The sequence below is a fragment of the Phyllobates terribilis genome, unplaced genomic scaffold, assembly GCF_046119375.1.
Source record: "Phyllobates terribilis strain yellow unplaced genomic scaffold, ASM4611937v1 Scaffold_4__5_contigs__length_816908805, whole genome shotgun sequence".
Classification (NCBI taxonomy): domain Eukaryota; kingdom Metazoa; phylum Chordata; class Amphibia; order Anura; family Dendrobatidae; genus Phyllobates; species Phyllobates terribilis.
The window spans coordinates 43,403,961-43,421,014 of record NW_027362764.1 but is presented as its reverse complement, the minus strand read 5'-3'; the positions used below and the strand labels follow the sequence as shown (position 1 = coordinate 43,421,014).

The following is a 17,054-nucleotide window of genomic DNA, read 5'->3' as shown; positions in this document are numbered from 1 at the left end:
GAAGGAGTACCCACCCACTTGCATCCATTACACTCCACTTCAGAGGGCAGGGCAAGATTGCTCCTAAGGGAGAGCACAGTCCCTGGTCCATAGCTGAAGGGTGGAACCATGTAGTGTGTGTGGGTGGAAGACGTAGTTCAGGGGAGCACATGAAAGGAAGTGATATAAAAGAGGGAACCATCTTATTCAGTTAGTCAGTGGAGTTGAGGGGAGCAGGAGCTCTGCAGGAGCTCTGCTCAGGAGGAGGGCCTAGTGAGAGTCCCAAGACTGAGGAGCAGTAAGGAAGGCTCCAGGAGGAACGAGGGGATCCTAGGGGTACGGGCAGTGCTGGAGGCCACCCGTACGCCCGAATCTACCAGGTGTGGAAGGATCAAGCCGCAGAGGGGACCGGCCCCTAAACTAGTGGAGAACTACAAGGCTCAGCTAGAAACCGGAGGCTTCTGTACTTTTAGGGTGCAGTTGCCACAGCCACAATTACATCACCGAAAAGGTGGCCACAGAGGGTCCAGGGGACTGCAGGTCGCCCAACAAGATCCGAGGCTACCGGATTGGGACACTGATTGTGAGGCGCAGGGCAGGAGGGTAAGAGCCAGCGCAGGAAGACGAATGAGAAAGGCACATAGAACGGGATCCTGTCAGGCACTCTTGAATTACCTGAGGGATTGCTGAACCCCTACCTGGTGAACGCAGCGCGACGTGGGAGGCTGTAATCTGTACAGTGCAACCTGAGGAACTGAACAACTCTGAGTAAACGCTGAAGACTGCACCCCTCTGTCTCTGTGAAGTTATTGCTGCGCCATCACCCCCTGCACTATTCTGCAACATCCATAACAACTCAGCATGGCCCTGGAGCTAAGCTCTACCTGTGGAGAGCTAAACCAACTCTACTGCATTTACACCAGCTCCAGAGGACCTGCTCCGCAGCGGCGGCTCCATATAGCCGCATACCACAGGTGCCGTCACGAACTGTATATAAAAACTATAAATCCCCTGTAAAACCCCCCTTTTTATTGACCGCCCTGGGTCCCGGACAGTGTGTACAGGAGCCTGGGGCCGTGTGTACGGGAGCCAAGGGCTGTGTGTACAGGAGCCAGGGGCCGTGTGTATGGGAGCCGGGGGCTACGTGTAAGGGAGGCTGGGGCTGTGTGTATGGGAGCCGGGGGCCGGGTGTATGGGAGCCAGGGGCCGTGTGTATGGGAGCCGGGGGCTACGTGTAAGGGAGGCTGGGGCTGTGTGTATGGGAGCCTGGGGCTGTGTGTATGGGAGCCGTGGGCTGGGTGTATGGGAGCCAGGGGCCGTGTGTATGGGAGCCGGGGGCCGTGTGTACAGGAGCCGGGGGCCTTGTGTACGGGAGCCGGGGGTCTTGTGTACGGGAGCCGGGGGCCTTGTGTACGGGAGCCGGGGGCCTTGTGTACGGGAGCCAGGGGCCGTGTGTATGGGAGCCAAGGGCCATGTGTAAGGGAGCCGGGGGCCGTGTGTACGGGAGTCGGGGGCCGTGTGTACGGGAGCCTGGGGCTGTGTATGCCTTATTGTACATGCAGGACCAGTTTTACACTGACAGGTATTATACACTGCAATACTGAAGTATGAAGAAGTGAATTACATAATTGATCAAACAATCGCATGATAAAGACTCCTAATAGGACTAAAAATAGAAGTGAAAAAAAATAGTTAAATAGAGGATCTAAAATAAAGAAAATGCAAAAACATTTTACCCCATTCAGAATTTATTATCAAAAAAGAATAATAATAATAATATATTTTTATATATATATACTGTATAATACAAAATAAATCTAATAATAAAAAATACACACAACTCGTAAAGTCCCATTGACAGAATTGTATATTTTTGACCAGCCATCATAATACTAATAAAATGGAATAAAAGCTAATCAATATATGCTACAAACCCCAAAATAATACAAATGGTGACCACAACTTGCCCTCATCATCTCCCGCCTCGACTACTGCAACCTCCTGCTCTGTGGCCTCCCCTCTAACACTCTCGCACCCCTCCAATCTATCCTAAACTCTGCTGCCCGACTAATCCACCTTTCCCCCCGCTATTCCCCGGCCTCTCCCCTCTGTCAATCTCTTCACTGTCTCCCCATTACTCAGAGACTCCAGTTCAAAACCCTAACCATGGCATACAAAGCCATCCACAACCTGTCTCCTCCATATATCTGTGACCTAGTCTCCCGGTACTTACCTGCACGCAACCTCCGATCCTCACAAGATCTCCTTCTCTACTCCCCTCTTATCTCCTCTTCCCACAATCGCATACAAGATTTCTCCCGTGCTTCCCCCCTACTCTGGAACTCTCTACCCCAACACATCAGACTCTCGCCTACCATGGAAGCCTTCAAAAGGAACCTGAAGACCCACCTCTAACAACAAGCCTACAACCTGCAGTAACCACCGCTGCACGACCAGCTCTGCACTCACCTACTGTATCCTCACCCATCCCTTGTAGATTGTGAGCCCTCGAGGGCAGGGTCCTCGCTCCTCCTCTACCAGTCAGTGACTTCTATTGTTTAAGATTATTATACTTGTTTTTATTATGTATACCCTTTTCACATGTAAAGTGCCATGGAATAAATGGCGCTATAATAAGAAATAATAACTTGTGCTGGAAAAAAATATACTCTTTATGAAACTTAAAATGGAATCAGTAGAAATACAACTCAACAGCTTTAAAAGAAAAAAATAATAATAATTTTTTTTGCACACTGCGTTGGCCATTGACACTTAAAATTACTAATATATCCAAAATGTATTAGTTGTCATCACAAAAAAAAGAACAGATTAAACTACACCATAAAGGTGGACTATATGGCTGCTATGGGTCTCCTAGGGGGATGGGATGGAGCTCAGGTTGGGTGCAGCCCTGTTATGCATGGGAGGTGCGAACAAATGTAAACATAGTCGCCAACCCCCCTGGAATAAGGCAGCACGGTGGCTCAGTGGTTAGCTCAGTGGTTAGCACTGTATGGTGGCTCAGTGGTTAGCACTGCAGCCTTGGGGTCCTGGGTTCAAATCCCACCAAGGACAACATCTGAGTTTGCGTGGGTTTTTTCCGGTTTCCTCCCACACTCCAAAGACATACTGATAGGGAATGTAGATTGTGAGCCCCAAGGGAGACAGCAATGATGATGTATGTAAAAGTGCTGCGGAATATGTTGGCGCTATATAGAAAAAAATAAAGAAAAAGAAAAGAATAAGGGGAAACCTCCTGGACTTCCAGAAAAGTTGGCAGATATCCAAGTCACTGCAGAATCTTCATGGAAAGCAGCTTTGGCTGAACATTTTCTTTCCTGCATCTCCAAGTCCACACCATTCAGGTGGCGACAATGGGGTGTGGCTTGCTGCAATAGGAGTGGTTATGCAAATTAAAAAATGAGCATCATCCAGTTCATCAAGGGGCTCCAGTTGATTTTTTGCTACCCCCAGATTGTGACCATCCATGAATTTGTTGCATCCAGTACAGTGACGTCAAAACGTCTAGTATCAGCTCGACCAATGGACATATATCACTTTGACGGTGTAAGCGAGTGGACAGAGAGAAATAATGATGGAAACTGGAGGGAAAAGCAGTGCGGGACACTCAGTTCTTTTTTTCACTACTTACATTGATATCACATGTAGCATCTGAGTGTCATGCTAGGCATGGGAAGGATCCAGCGTACGACGATGAGAAAAGGGGGAAGCCCAACAACTAAGGAAAGGGAGCGTGAAGACCCCTAGGCAGATCTAACAACACCCTGACTCCCTAGCAGGATACCTAATCCCTGATTGACTCTAGAGCTAAGGCCTAGGTAGGGAGGGCAAAGGGAGAGCACTAGTCAGCCCCACTGCAACTAAAGACAAACAAGGGAAACAGAGAAGAGGATACACTTGGCTTTGAGAAGACACCAGAGAGATCACGACAACAATCCACCAAGGAACTCCAAGAAGACACTAGCCGACTGCTAGAACTCCAGACCTGAACAGAGGAAAATACTTCCATCACCAGCGACTCTCTGGAGACACTGAGGGTTTTTTTAAAGATCAAGCAAGGGTGTGTTAATTAGCAGCAGAAGGTGGAGATCACTGCTGGGTCCTAGTGAGAGACGGATGATGAAAAGATCAAGAAGGTGTCTGCAAAGCCAAGCGCAGAGACATTCTACAGCCGGTTCCAGGACGACTGTGTGTCACACCGGATACATCCGTGACACTGAGTTCTTAAAGGGGGTGTCCAGTTGTTGTTAAACATTATTGCAAATGTTGCCTACAAGGACACAGCACATCGCCATAATTGTGACCCAAATAAACTACACTTGCCAACTTTTAGGAACTGATGTCCATGACTCTGCTGATCCAGGAGCACTAAGTGAACTGCTGACATTTTAGGCCTCATCCTTCTTATAAGCCATGCCCTTTTCTCCACTTTCTCCTTTGAATATGTAGCGCCCCGAGGGTTCAGTCGCTACAGAGGTATTGCATCTCACCCAGAGGTGTGATATCTCACATCCAGTTAAGGATGGAGTATGGCTCAGGACCCTAACACCCACATGCACTACACCACATTTCCAGGGGGCAGGGCAACAATGCTCCCAAGAGTGAGCACAACTGCCCCTGTCCCTGGCTGGAGTGGGGGGGAAGGAACACCTAGAAAGGGGGTGGGGAGAGTAGATCCAGGGTGCACTGGAAGGAGGAGTATATAAGGTGGGCACCATCTTGGAGTCAAGAAGAAGAAGAGAGAAAAAGAGAGAAGGAGACTGGGAGCAGGGGCTCTGTACGAGCTCTGCTCCGCGGGCAGGCCAAGTCACAAGGCCTGGGCCTGGAGGAGAAGAAAGGAAAGGAGAGGAGCGGAGGAGGCTCCAGGAGTGGAGTGAAGGGACCCCAGGGGTGCGGACCGGCCAGTCGCCACCGTATGCCCGCCGCTACCAGAGTAGGGGGGTCAGGCCAAGAAAGGGAACCGGATCCCTCATCTAGTGAAGGAGAGCAACTACCCTCAGCTAGTAACCGGAGGCCGTGGCATTGCACGTGTTACGGCCCTCACTACACCCTTTAGGAAGGCACCATATAGGGCCCAGGGAAACGGAACATACGTTTGCTCACCAAGGCCCGAGGCAGCTGGACAGAAACGTGGTCAATTGTGGGGTATGACGGGCCAGAGAAAGGACACACGCAGGGGGTCCTGAAAAGCATTCCAAAGGTACCTGGGAGTTGGCCGAGCCCCTCACCTGGTGAGCACAGTACGATGTGGGCACCCATTACCTGCAGGAGTGGCTTGGAGTGTAAAACTGTGACTAAAGACCCTGGACTGCATCACTGGACTCTGAGTCATTACTGTTGTTCCCGCGCACCATCACCCCCACCATCTGCACTCATTGCCCTGAGGCTATACTCCTCCCGTGGGGAGTTATACTACCCTCTGCTGCGCACACAACATCAGCCTCAGCAGTCTGCCCCGCAGCGGCGGTTCTCAGTGACCGCAATCCACGGGTGGCGTAGTCGGACATTTAAACATTAAAAACCAAATAAACAGATACGCCACTGGTTTGACCACCCTGAGCCACGGGACCGGGTCACCGCCACGGAGACTACAACCCCTAGCATTACACAGAGACCCGGCTCCGGGTACTCCCCCACACACGGCCGAGGGGGCGCGTCAACTTCAAAGGAACCAGGCATCACACATAAAAAAACTCCGTAAATGCTGCTTTCTGGGCGGTTTTGGCTGGAGGTTTGCTTTTTTTCGGAGAGTTTCTTGGACTTTTTGAGAGAGTTGGTAGGTCCAGCTCTATTCTTTTTTCCCGTGCCCTTATATATTGGGAAAGGGTCTCAGGTTGTCTCGTGCACCTTGGTGAACTATTAAGTTAAGGTGATTGTCTAGACACCACCGCTGTGCCCATGTCACCACTGGTTGGAAGAAGGCTGTTGTACAATGCCACACTTAGGGCGTAACAGCCGGACTCAGAAGCTCAGCCCCCCGTTCAGCAGCATGAGTCTCCTGCTAAGTTCCCTATAGGAGATTGAAATATGTCATAAACTGTATCATCACAGCCAGTTCTTGAAAGGTTTCTGCTTTGTCCAGTTTTTTTCCCTCATGTTTTATACTTCGTTATTGCTCATTCAAATTGGCTGCTTTGATAGCTGGTTCCTCTGACCTGAGGATTTTCCATATTAGGAGGCATTCATCAATCCACTATAAGGGAAAGTCAATATCAGTAATGAAAGCAGTGCAGCGGGATAATCGCTCGCATTAAGCCGCGTCTCTGCTACTTTCTCCTGCAATAGATCCTGGAAGGATTTCTCGTCTGATAATTTGTTAAAATAGCATGAAGTCATCTCTGAGCCATGATGGGAGTAAGAATCAAACGTAATAAAATCTATTAAGACTCAAAGCTTGAAGTGAGGAACATCTATGATGGTATTAACAGTGTTCGCCGCTGCTCCTTATAGGGAGAGTGTCATCAGAAAATGTCCTACTGTTCAAATCAGGTTTTTACATTAAAATCATTTTTGGCAATTTTTCGTTTAGATTTTTCACTCTACGATCTGTATTAGAAATAAATTAAAAAACCTTTTTCACACTGGTGTTATTTGAGACTCTAAGGCCCCGATTCATCAATGAAATTTTGCTGGAATTCTGGTGTAAATTGCTTCGAATTTGAGCAAAAAAATTTTGTGACTTTTGTCAATTTCACGCCAGTTTCTCCCCGCTCCCTCAAAATGGGCAGAAATGGGGAAGGCGGGGTGCAACGAGGACGTGACATCACAGCTCATCTCATTCGTCACAAGCTGCGGCATGCCAGAAATCTTACTCCAGTCAGGAGTCAAAAATCAAGGACTAGAGTAAGAATTCTGGCATGATACAAGGAGGCATAAGATACTTGTCAGTCATTGTACATGAGGAGGAGGAGGTGAGCTGTGACATCTCCTATTGTGAATGGTGGATCCTGTGTTATCTACTGTATATAGAGGAGTTATTAGTCATTGTACAGGAGGAGGAGGAGGTGAGCTGTGACATCACCTATTGTAAATGGTGGATCCTGTGTTATCTACTGTATATAGAGGTGTTATCAGTCATTGTACAGGAGGAGGAGGAGGTGAGTTGTGACATCTCCTATTGTGAATGGTGGATCCTGTGTTATCTACTGTATATAGAGGTGTTATCAGTCATTGTACAGGAGGAGGAGGAGGTGAGTTGTGACATCTCCTATTGTGAATGGTGGATCCTGTGTTATCTACTGTATATAGAGGTGTTATCAGTCATTGTACACGAGGAGGAGGTGAGCTGTGACATCACTTATTGTGAATGATGGATCCTGTGTTATCTACTGTATATAGAGGTATTATCAGTCATTGTACAGGAGGAGGTGAGCTGTGACATCACCTATTGTGAATGGTGGATTCTGTGTTATCTATTGTATATAGAGGTGTTATCAGTCATTGTACAGGAGGAGGAGGTGAGCTGTGACATCACCTATTGTGAATGGTGGATTCTGTGTTATCTATTGTATATAGAGGTGTTATCAGTCATTGTACAGGAGGAGGGAGGAGGTGAGCTGTGACATCACCTATTTTGAATGATTTGAATGGTGGATCCTGTTATCTACTGTATATAGAGGTGTTATCAGTTACTGTACAGGAGGAGGAGGTGAGCTGTGACATTGCCTATTGTGAATGGTGGATCCTGTGTTATCTACTGTATATAGAGGTGTTATCAGTCATTGTACAGGAGGAGGAGGTGAGGTGTGACATCATCTATTGTGAATGATGGATCCTGTGTTATCTACTGTATATAGAGGTGTTATCAGTCACTGTACAGGAGGAGGAGAAGATGAGCTGTGACATCACCTATTCTGAATGGTGGATCCTGTGTTATCTACTGTATATAGAGATGTTATCAGTCATTGTACAGGAGGAGGATTAGGTGAGCTGTGATATCACCTATTTTGAATGGTGGATCCTGTGTTATCTACTGTATATAGAGGTGTTATCAGTCACTGTACAGGAGGAGGAGGTGAGCTGTGACATTGCCTATTGTGAATGGTGGATCCTGTGTTATCTACTGTATATAGAGGTGTTATCAGTCATTGTACAGGAGGAGGAGGTGAGGTGTGACATCACCTATTGTGAATGGTGGATCCTGTGTTATCTACTGTATATAGAGGTGTTATCAGTCACTGTACAGGAGGAGGAGAAGATGAGCTGTGACATCACCTATTCTGAATGGTGGATCCAGTGTTATCTACTGTATATAGAGATGTTATCAATCATTGTACAGGAGGAGGAGGAGGTGAGCTGTGACATCACCTATTGTGAATGGTGGATCCTGTGTTATCTACTGTATATAGAGATGTTATCAGTCATTGTACAGGAGGAGGAGGAGGTGAGCTGTGATATCACCTATTTTGAATGGTGGATCCTGTGTTATCTACTGTATATAGAGGTGTTATCAGTCACTGTACAGGAGGAGGAGGTGAGCTGTGACATTGCCTATTGTGAATGGTGGATCCTGTGTTATCTACTGTATATAGAGGTGTTATCAGTCATTGTACAGGAGGAGGAGGTGAGGTGTGACATCACCTATTGTGAATGGTGGATCCTGTGTTATCTACTGTATATAGAGGTGTTATCAGTCATTGTACAGGAGGAGGAGGAGGTGAGCTGTGACAGCACCTATTGTGAATGGTGGATCCTGTGTTATCTACTGTATATAGAGGTGTTATCAGTCATTGTACAGGAGGAGGAGAAGATGAGCTGTGACATCACCTATTCTGAATGGTGGATCCTGTGTTATCTACTCTATATAGAGGTGTTATCAGTCATTGTACAGGAGGAGGAGGTGAGCTGTGACATCATCTACTGTGAATGGTGAACTCTGTCTGTGATGATTATGAGACTTTTGAAATGTAAAGAGCAAGAAGCACAAGTCTAAAATAGCTTCAATGATCAGTGTGAAAATTTAAAGATTCCTAATTTTTTAATAAAAATTGAGATATGGAAAAAAAAAACTGGCAAAAGTTAAAACAAATACTCTTAACACAAAAGCTTAATTTAAACAATAGGTCATTTTCCGATGACACATTCTCTTTAAAAGGTTATTAGAAAAAAAACACTTTATTCTTCAAAAACCCTGAAATAAAAACTGACAGGTTGTGACAGCTCCATTCTCTTCAGCCTAACAGCTGCAATACCAGACACAACCTATGTACGGGTGTGGCGCTGTTTCGAGAAGAAAGCAGCCATGTTTTTCTAAACTTGTGCAACGCTTCAATCCATTTGACAGCTTTGTAAACTCTGCACATCTCCTCATTAAGAAGTCCTTCCTTTCTCCATCGAAGAATGATTAATTTCCTATTGATTTCATCCAAGTAAGAAATACTGGCAAATGGCGAGATGAAACCTATAATTCCTTAAGACAGGGCCATAGATCACGATGAGCGCGTCAGTAAGACTAATGGGGGGATGGCGGTGTTTATGGAGCAACCAATTAATATGAGTTCCTAGGTAATGGGGCCGCTCAGTCACATAAAATGCCCAATTTACCAAACTGATGGCCGCGCTCCGCTAATTATTTGCAGAAAAAAAATTCTGGATGAAGAATATAATTGCGTGGATTACAGATTATAGGTGAACGGGAAGCAGCCGATTATTGTTTGTGGATGCATGAGAACATTGGGGTCATCATAGGTGACTCCCCAGCATGTCTCCTAGGGCTCGTGCACATGACCGTAAAAATCGGATGAGTGCACTCCGTTGTTTTGACAGATCGCACTCATTGCCATATTATTCTATGGAGCTGTGCACATGTCCGATTTTATGAAAAAATTGCAGCATGCACGACTTGCATGCGATTGGATTGCACTCGGCCATTCATGTGTATGGGTCCGTAGAAAAAAATCGGACTGCACTCAGATGACATCCGAGTGCAGTCTTAGTATAGATTCTGGATGAATCCAATAGACACTTACAGACTCAAAGAAGTCAAAACAGAAAGTATGCAAAAAAAGTGGCCTGGCATCTAAGCAGTTGTCCTGCACTGGGAGATCCATCCTAAAGGCCCCATGCACAGTTGACCAACCATCTGACCTTGTGTATGGGACATCCAGACTCTTCCGGGTCAGAACATGTTGAAGGGAGATAACGATCGTAAAGGTTGAATTTAATTGCCAGATTCTTTTCTTCTGCAGGCCAACGTTGCTAATGTCCATGTGTTTTCAACATGAAAAAAAGGGAAAGCCGCTGGCAGTGTCTCCTGGCAGCAGCTTATTCCACCTGAACATGAAAGGATCGGCAGTAGAAATTCCAACTGTCCCATTCTGATGATGTCGGGGCAGAGTCGGGAGACCCCCTGTGCATATTAGATGGTTGGCTTGGTGTGCAGTGAGTTCAGAAGACTCTCACCTAATTTCTATGGGTGTCTTAAGCCTCTGCAGAAGTGTCTGGCAGAGACTTACTCTGCTTATCCCATAGAGAACACTTGAACCCCTAGGCCGAGCATTCTTGTGTATGGAGGAGTCTGGAGAGGTGGTGTAAAGCCAACCGTTATCTAAAGTGTATGCGAAGTTGCCCTTGTTCTAGATCCTTCTACACATACTCCCCCTGAGCTTCCATACAGACCCCATACAGATATGGGTTTCTACGGCCTGCAGCCCACAAGAGTCATGAGTGAGGTATGTCTAAAGGAAATTTAGATTGAAATTCACAACATTTTCTTAGTTGGTTGGAAACATTGATGGTTCTGAAGTCACCATCTTTAGTAACCCAATTTACCACCTGTATTGAACTTAGCAGAAGGGGCAGAGGTAGAAGTTTGGTTCCTAATAGAGACGGTCCCTCTTCTGCATATTACAAAATGAACTTTATAAACATAAATGGGACTTTCAGGAGGCTGGTGATCGTTACTCAACTCTCCGGCCTCCAGCACCAGCTCTGCATCCTACTCACACCTTGGGTAGCTTTGTACTAGGCATCCTCGGCCTCTCTGCACCAGCTTTCGACTAACCACCTGGCATACCCAGCTCTGCTAAGTCACTGGGTTCAGCATACACTTTGCTTCTACTGGCAGCGGAAGAAGTCACACCTGGGCTCTGGTGCATGATGGGGCCCAAAGACCTCGGATTCTGCATAAAAAGACACCAGATGTCATATGAAATACTTATAAATGGAGGGCCAATGCCATCCTATAGATTTTGTGTTATGACCCCGCTCATTGTTCCTCAGAGCTCCCGATAATTAATTAGAAAAGTGTCCAAGTTAATGTCCTTCTATGACAGAATCACTGACTGGGTGGATCAGGGAAATGCTGTAGATATAGTATATCTTGACTTCAGCAAAGCATTTGACAAAGAATCTCACACCATCCTTATTGAAAAAATGACCAACTATGGAATGGACCAGGCAACTGTTAGGTGGATTCATAACTGGCTTAGTGATCGGACTCAAAGAGTGGTCGTAAATGGCTTCACATCCAGTTGGATGAATGTCTCAAGTGGGGTACCACAGGGCTCCGTCCTGGGACCTGTAATCATTTTATCAATGATTTAGATGAAGGAATTGAGGGTAAACTGATTAAATTTGCTGATGACACAAAGCTAGGAGGGATAGCTAATACTAGAGAAGAGAGAGAGAGGATTCAAAAAGACCTAAATAAACTGGAGCAGTGGGCAGCAACTAACAGAATGGTTTTTAACAGGGAAAAATGCAAAGTACTAGGCAATAAAAATGAAAAAAGCATATACAGAATGGGAGGAATAGAGCTAAGCAACAGTACATGTGAAAAAGACTTAGGTATACTAATAGATCATAGACTGAACATGAGTCAACAGTGTGATGCAGCAGCAAAAAAGGCAAATACAATTCTGGGATGTATTAACAAAAGCATACAGTCTAGATCACCTGAAGTCATTATCGGTCTTTACTCCTCTTTGGTCAGAGCTCATCTGGAATACTGCGTCCAGTTTTGGGCACCACATTTTAAAAAAGACATCGACAAACTGGAGCAAGTTCAGAGAAGAGCGACCAGAATGGTGACCGGTCTGCAAACCATGTCCTATGAGGAACGGTTACAGGATCTGGGAATGTTTAGCTTGCAAAAAAGAAGACTGAGAGGAGACTTAATGGCTGTCTACAAATATCTCAAGGATTGTCACATTGTAGAAGGATCATCTTTATTCTCATTTGCACAAGGAAAGACTAGAAGCAATGGGATGAAACTGAATGGGAGGAGACACAGATTAGATATTAGAAAAAACTTTTTAACAGTTAGGGTGATCAATGAGTGGAACAGGCAGCCACGAGAGGTGGTGAGTTCTCCATCAATGGAAGTCTTCATACAGAGGCTGGACAGACATCTGTCTGATGGTTTAGTGACTCCTGCATTGAGCAGGGGGTTGGACAAGATGACCCTGGAGGTCCCTTCCAACTCTACTGTGTCACCCAGGGGGAATATAGGGGATTCGGTACCCGGGCCTTTTACCTTGTTTAGGAGGTCACGGCAGTCGGCTCCCGGGCCCGTACTCTGGGTCTCTCTTTAAAAAGGGGTTTTAGTTTACAGTTTGTCTCTTGATGCCACCTGTGGTTTCTGGTAATGGTTACCGGCACTGCTGCAGACCTCCAGAGGGTGATGGGATGGCAGCTGGGATGTTTCTGCTCCCCACAGGCGGAGCGGGCCCCCGGGGCAGTGTAGGTGCAAATGGTGGTGATGTTGGGGCTTGCAGTGCAGGAGAGATGGCGCAGCAGGAGTAACTGACAGAGACAGGGGATTCACTTCAGTACCTTTACTGGTGCGGATGTCAGGTACGGTCCAGGGTACTCGGTAGGAAGGGTGCACTTCAGGATTTCTCCCCAGTGAGTGGATATAAGGCCTCCTGGTCCGTGTCTCCCTCTTTCTAAGCTGCTGGACAGCCTGCACCATGGCCTAGCTTCTGTGTCGTGCTGTTCCTTCACCTGTCGCTTGGTAGTAGGACCTTTTTCTGGCAACCACTATGTCTGGACGCCGGGGCCTTCGTGGTCCCTAGTCCTGTCAAGGGTTTAGCTTCAGGTCGACCAGGGACTTGTAGTTCTCCTGGTATGCCGGTGATCCCTACTGGGTATAAAGGACCCTGTAGGCGCGGACCCGGTGTCCGGTTTGTGTCTTGGGGTGAGCCTATGATGCTCCTCTGCCACCCTCAACTCCTCTCTCCTCTCCTCCTTGCCTCCGGGTACACTCAGGGCCCTCAATACAGCAGCAGACGTGCTGCGTCTTTACTGCTCTCAGTGGCAGCACACTCTCTGACTAAACTGACTGCCTAACTCCACCCTCCAGTATATATATCCCTATCCGGGCTCCATCTGGTGGTATGAGGTGGAAGGGTGGAGGTGTCTGTTTGTAGTGAGGGCATCTTGTGGAGAAGTCCATCCATGCACCCTTTTGAGTCCTGTGGTACCTGTGAAGAGCAGGGTGCCACACTACCATTCTATGATTCTATGATTCCTACTACAATGAACGTATCTTCTCTCTTTATGTCTCCAACAATATTCGTGCCCCATAAAGATCTGAAGCTGTTCGGTTGTGTGAAAATCATTTGAGAACCAGCGTTGTATATAAAAGTCAATTAGATTACATCTCGTCGTGCTGAAATTGTCAACTACTCTTCAGTGAAGACCTCTCCGAGCCTCCAGCCACCCCCGGTCACAAAGATTACGTAGAATCAAAAATGACCAAAAGCAACTGAAAAATAAAAAGGCTCCTCTACTAGACAATCGTAATGCTCAATATAACAAATAGATCTAATACTTAAAGGGGTGGCAAACGAGAAAAAACATGAATGCTTTTTTCAAAAACAGAGCCGCATCTGCCTATAGGTTGTATTTGGTATTGCATCTCCCTTCCATTCACTTCAATGAAGCTAAGCTGCAGACCCAACCAGGAGAGTTGAGCTAAATGATCTGCAGGACTCTGGTGCAGTTGCCACATCGGTAGTCTATGGCCGCCAGCCCAGAGCCCTGTGATCCTCCAGGTAGCGGCTGGTTTTCCTGGTGCTTGTTCTGATTAGTAGTCCAGGTGCCACATCATGGCTGCATCACACAACGAAGCGGATATTGCGATGGATCTACTGATAAGAAGAGGCACAGGGGATGCCAGAAAGTTGCAGGAGGATCACAGGGCTTTGATCTGGTAGCCACGGACTAATGATGTGTCAGGGTCCTGCGAATCATTTTTGGTCAACTCAACCAACCAGTCCCATATGTATTAGCTCTGAAGGATGATTACTAAACATCTGAATATGACCAACATATTCCAATGCACTGTACAAAGATTGCCATCCATCACTTGCTCCTGTCCCCATTGGAGCTCACAATCTAATTTCCAAATTAATCTATATTTTTGGGATGGGAAATAAAATGGAGGAAGCCCACTCAAATATGGTCGAATTTCACCATGCAGCACAGAAGGCGTTATGTAATGCCAATCCTTGGCATTTATATCACAATGGCTTCTGAGGTCCACCAACGTGAGGGAAAGTGTTGAGTATCTGGAGTCTCTAATACTGTGCTTATCTACATCCTGGATCGGTGATGTCACAAATGTGATGTCATTTAGAACTACAGTTCTCCATTGCTCCCCCCCCCCCCAGAGTGGTCACCATTGTAGCAGCCATACTTTCATCATCATTGATCATATTTTGCAATCATCTATTGAATTATTCATGGTAAGCAGAAGAACGTTTCCTATGACTCCAGGATAAATATAAAGTCTTCAATCAATAATGAAATGCTTTATGAAGAAAATGTAAAGATAATGGAGGCACATGATGGTTTCTATGTTGTATGGGAAACACGCTCTACATTGTAACCATTAAGGCTTCATTCAGACCTCAGTGATTTTTCTCATAAGCAATAAAAATGGATCAGCAACACGGATATGTGAACAACTTCATAGAATATTTTGGTAAGTGTCCCATCTGGAAAAAACTTGGACAGAACTCGTATGTGAAAAACGGATGTATGAATGAGGACTAAGTGTAAACAGAATTCCAGCAAGTCGGACCCTCCTGTAAGAACTGCTGAGGATCATATGTGGTGGCTAAAGCCCAAATATTTGCTGCCAACGACCCCTCTATATAGAGCTACCCGCAAGTCCTGCTACATCCTAATTGGACATGGCCTATGTTGGGATGCCATGCCCAAAATCCATACAAGAGGAGGGGACATTTAAGGTGAAGACTCTGTCCACTGGTTCAGGTCCAGCCAATTCCAAAAATGACACAATTTATGTTTGCCAACTGGATTTTGCAACCAGGTTTTTCAAAACCCCTGCCAAAAAGTGTATAGTCCAGAATATTTGGGGCCCAGTTATGATAGATATCAGGGGGCTCAACGTTCCTGACATGAGGCTTAACTCTGACACTAAGGCTGGGCTCACATTGCGTCTTCGCTATGCATCAGAATTCTGACGCAACCGATGATGGGACCATTGCGTTTAATGAAGCAGAGTTGACCACACTTTTGTGCCTGGTTCAAAAAGGCAGACTCTGCCGAAAAGGAGGTCAGAGAGAGCACCAAGTGACTCCGTCTACTCCATTAGCCTCAATGGTCCGGACGGCTCTTCCTGATTAATCCCATTTTAAGGGCTTCAGATGGAAATCCTGACAGAGACCCTGACGTGAAGCAAAAAAGTGTGATGTGAACATAGACTTAAGAAGACAGATTTAGAAAACCCATCTTTAACTGCCTTGTTAAAAAAGTCCGAGTTGGGGGGTATTTTTTCAGGATTCTTATATTTATTGGCCAAAGTGAAAAACAGGCAGAAAAAACTTCCCACTCTGGAGGCCCCACCATGTCTATACTTTACATGCAAAATTAATTGACCATAATGGGAACTATATAAAGCTTCATTTCCCCAATGGTTGCGCTGCAGGAAAGCTGAACACTTGCCACTGTGTATCCCTGACTATACCTGATTTTGAGGAACTCTAGAAGAAGGTTACTGATCACCTTCTTCAAGGGACCATTCTAATAAAATTGAATAGATGGTTTTAACAGAATTCTAACAACCTTATCTCAAAAAGAACAAAATATACTAGCCATTTTTGCCAAATTTGTAGGCTTGACAGTCGCAAAATTTATGGTTGACCCCAAATCATCTTTCAGTTATCAAATAATAACGTTACATTTGTGGTTGCAATCTATGGGGTCCTGAATGTCCCCATATGACATCACACATTTATAACAACTTCTACTCAGATGTACAGTACAGACCAAAAGTTTGGACACACCTTCTCATTTAAAGATTTTTCTGTATTTTCATGACTATGAAAATTGTACATTCACACTGAAGGCATCAAAACTATGAATTAACACATGTGGAATTATATACTTAACAAAAAAGTGTGAAACAACTGAAAATATGTCTTATATTCTAGGTTCTTCACAGTAGCCACCTTTTGCTTTGATGACTGCATTGCACCCTCTTGGCATTCTCTTGATGAGCTTCAAGAGGTAGTCACCGGAAATGGTCTTCCAACAATCTTGAAGGAGTTCCCAGAGATGCTTAGCACTTGTTGGCCCTTTTGCCTTCACTCTGCGGTCCAGCTCACCCCAAACCATCTCGATTGGGTTCAGGTCTGGTGACTCTGGAGGCCAGGTCATCTGGCGTAGCACCCCATCACTCTCCTTCTTGGTCAAATAGCCCTTACACAGCCTGGAGGTGTGTTTGGGGTCATTGTCCTGTTGAAAAATAAATGATGGTCCAACTAAACGCAAACCAGATGGAATAGCATGCCGCTGCAAGATGCTGTGGTAGCCATGCTGGTTCAGTATGCCTTCAATTTTGAATAAATCCCCAACAGTGTCACCAGCAAAGCACCCCCACTACATCACACCTCCTCCTCCATGCTTCACGGTGGGAACCAGGCATGTAGAGTCCATCCGTTCACCTTTTCTGCGTCGCACAAAGACACGGTGGTTGGAACCAAAGATCTCAAATTTGGACTCATCAGACCAAAGCACAGATTTCCACTGGTCTAATGTCCATTCCTTGTGTTCTTTAGCCCAAACAAGTCTCTTCTGCTTGT

The 17,054-nt window shown here is 45.9% G+C and overlaps 1 protein-coding gene across 1 annotated transcript in view; it reads right to left on the bottom strand.

Annotated features, from left to right (window-relative positions):
* Positions 1 to 17,054, bottom strand: part of THSD7A (thrombospondin type 1 domain containing 7A) — a 740,167-nt gene that overhangs the window by 587,935 nt on the left and 135,178 nt on the right. The window lies entirely within an intron of this gene.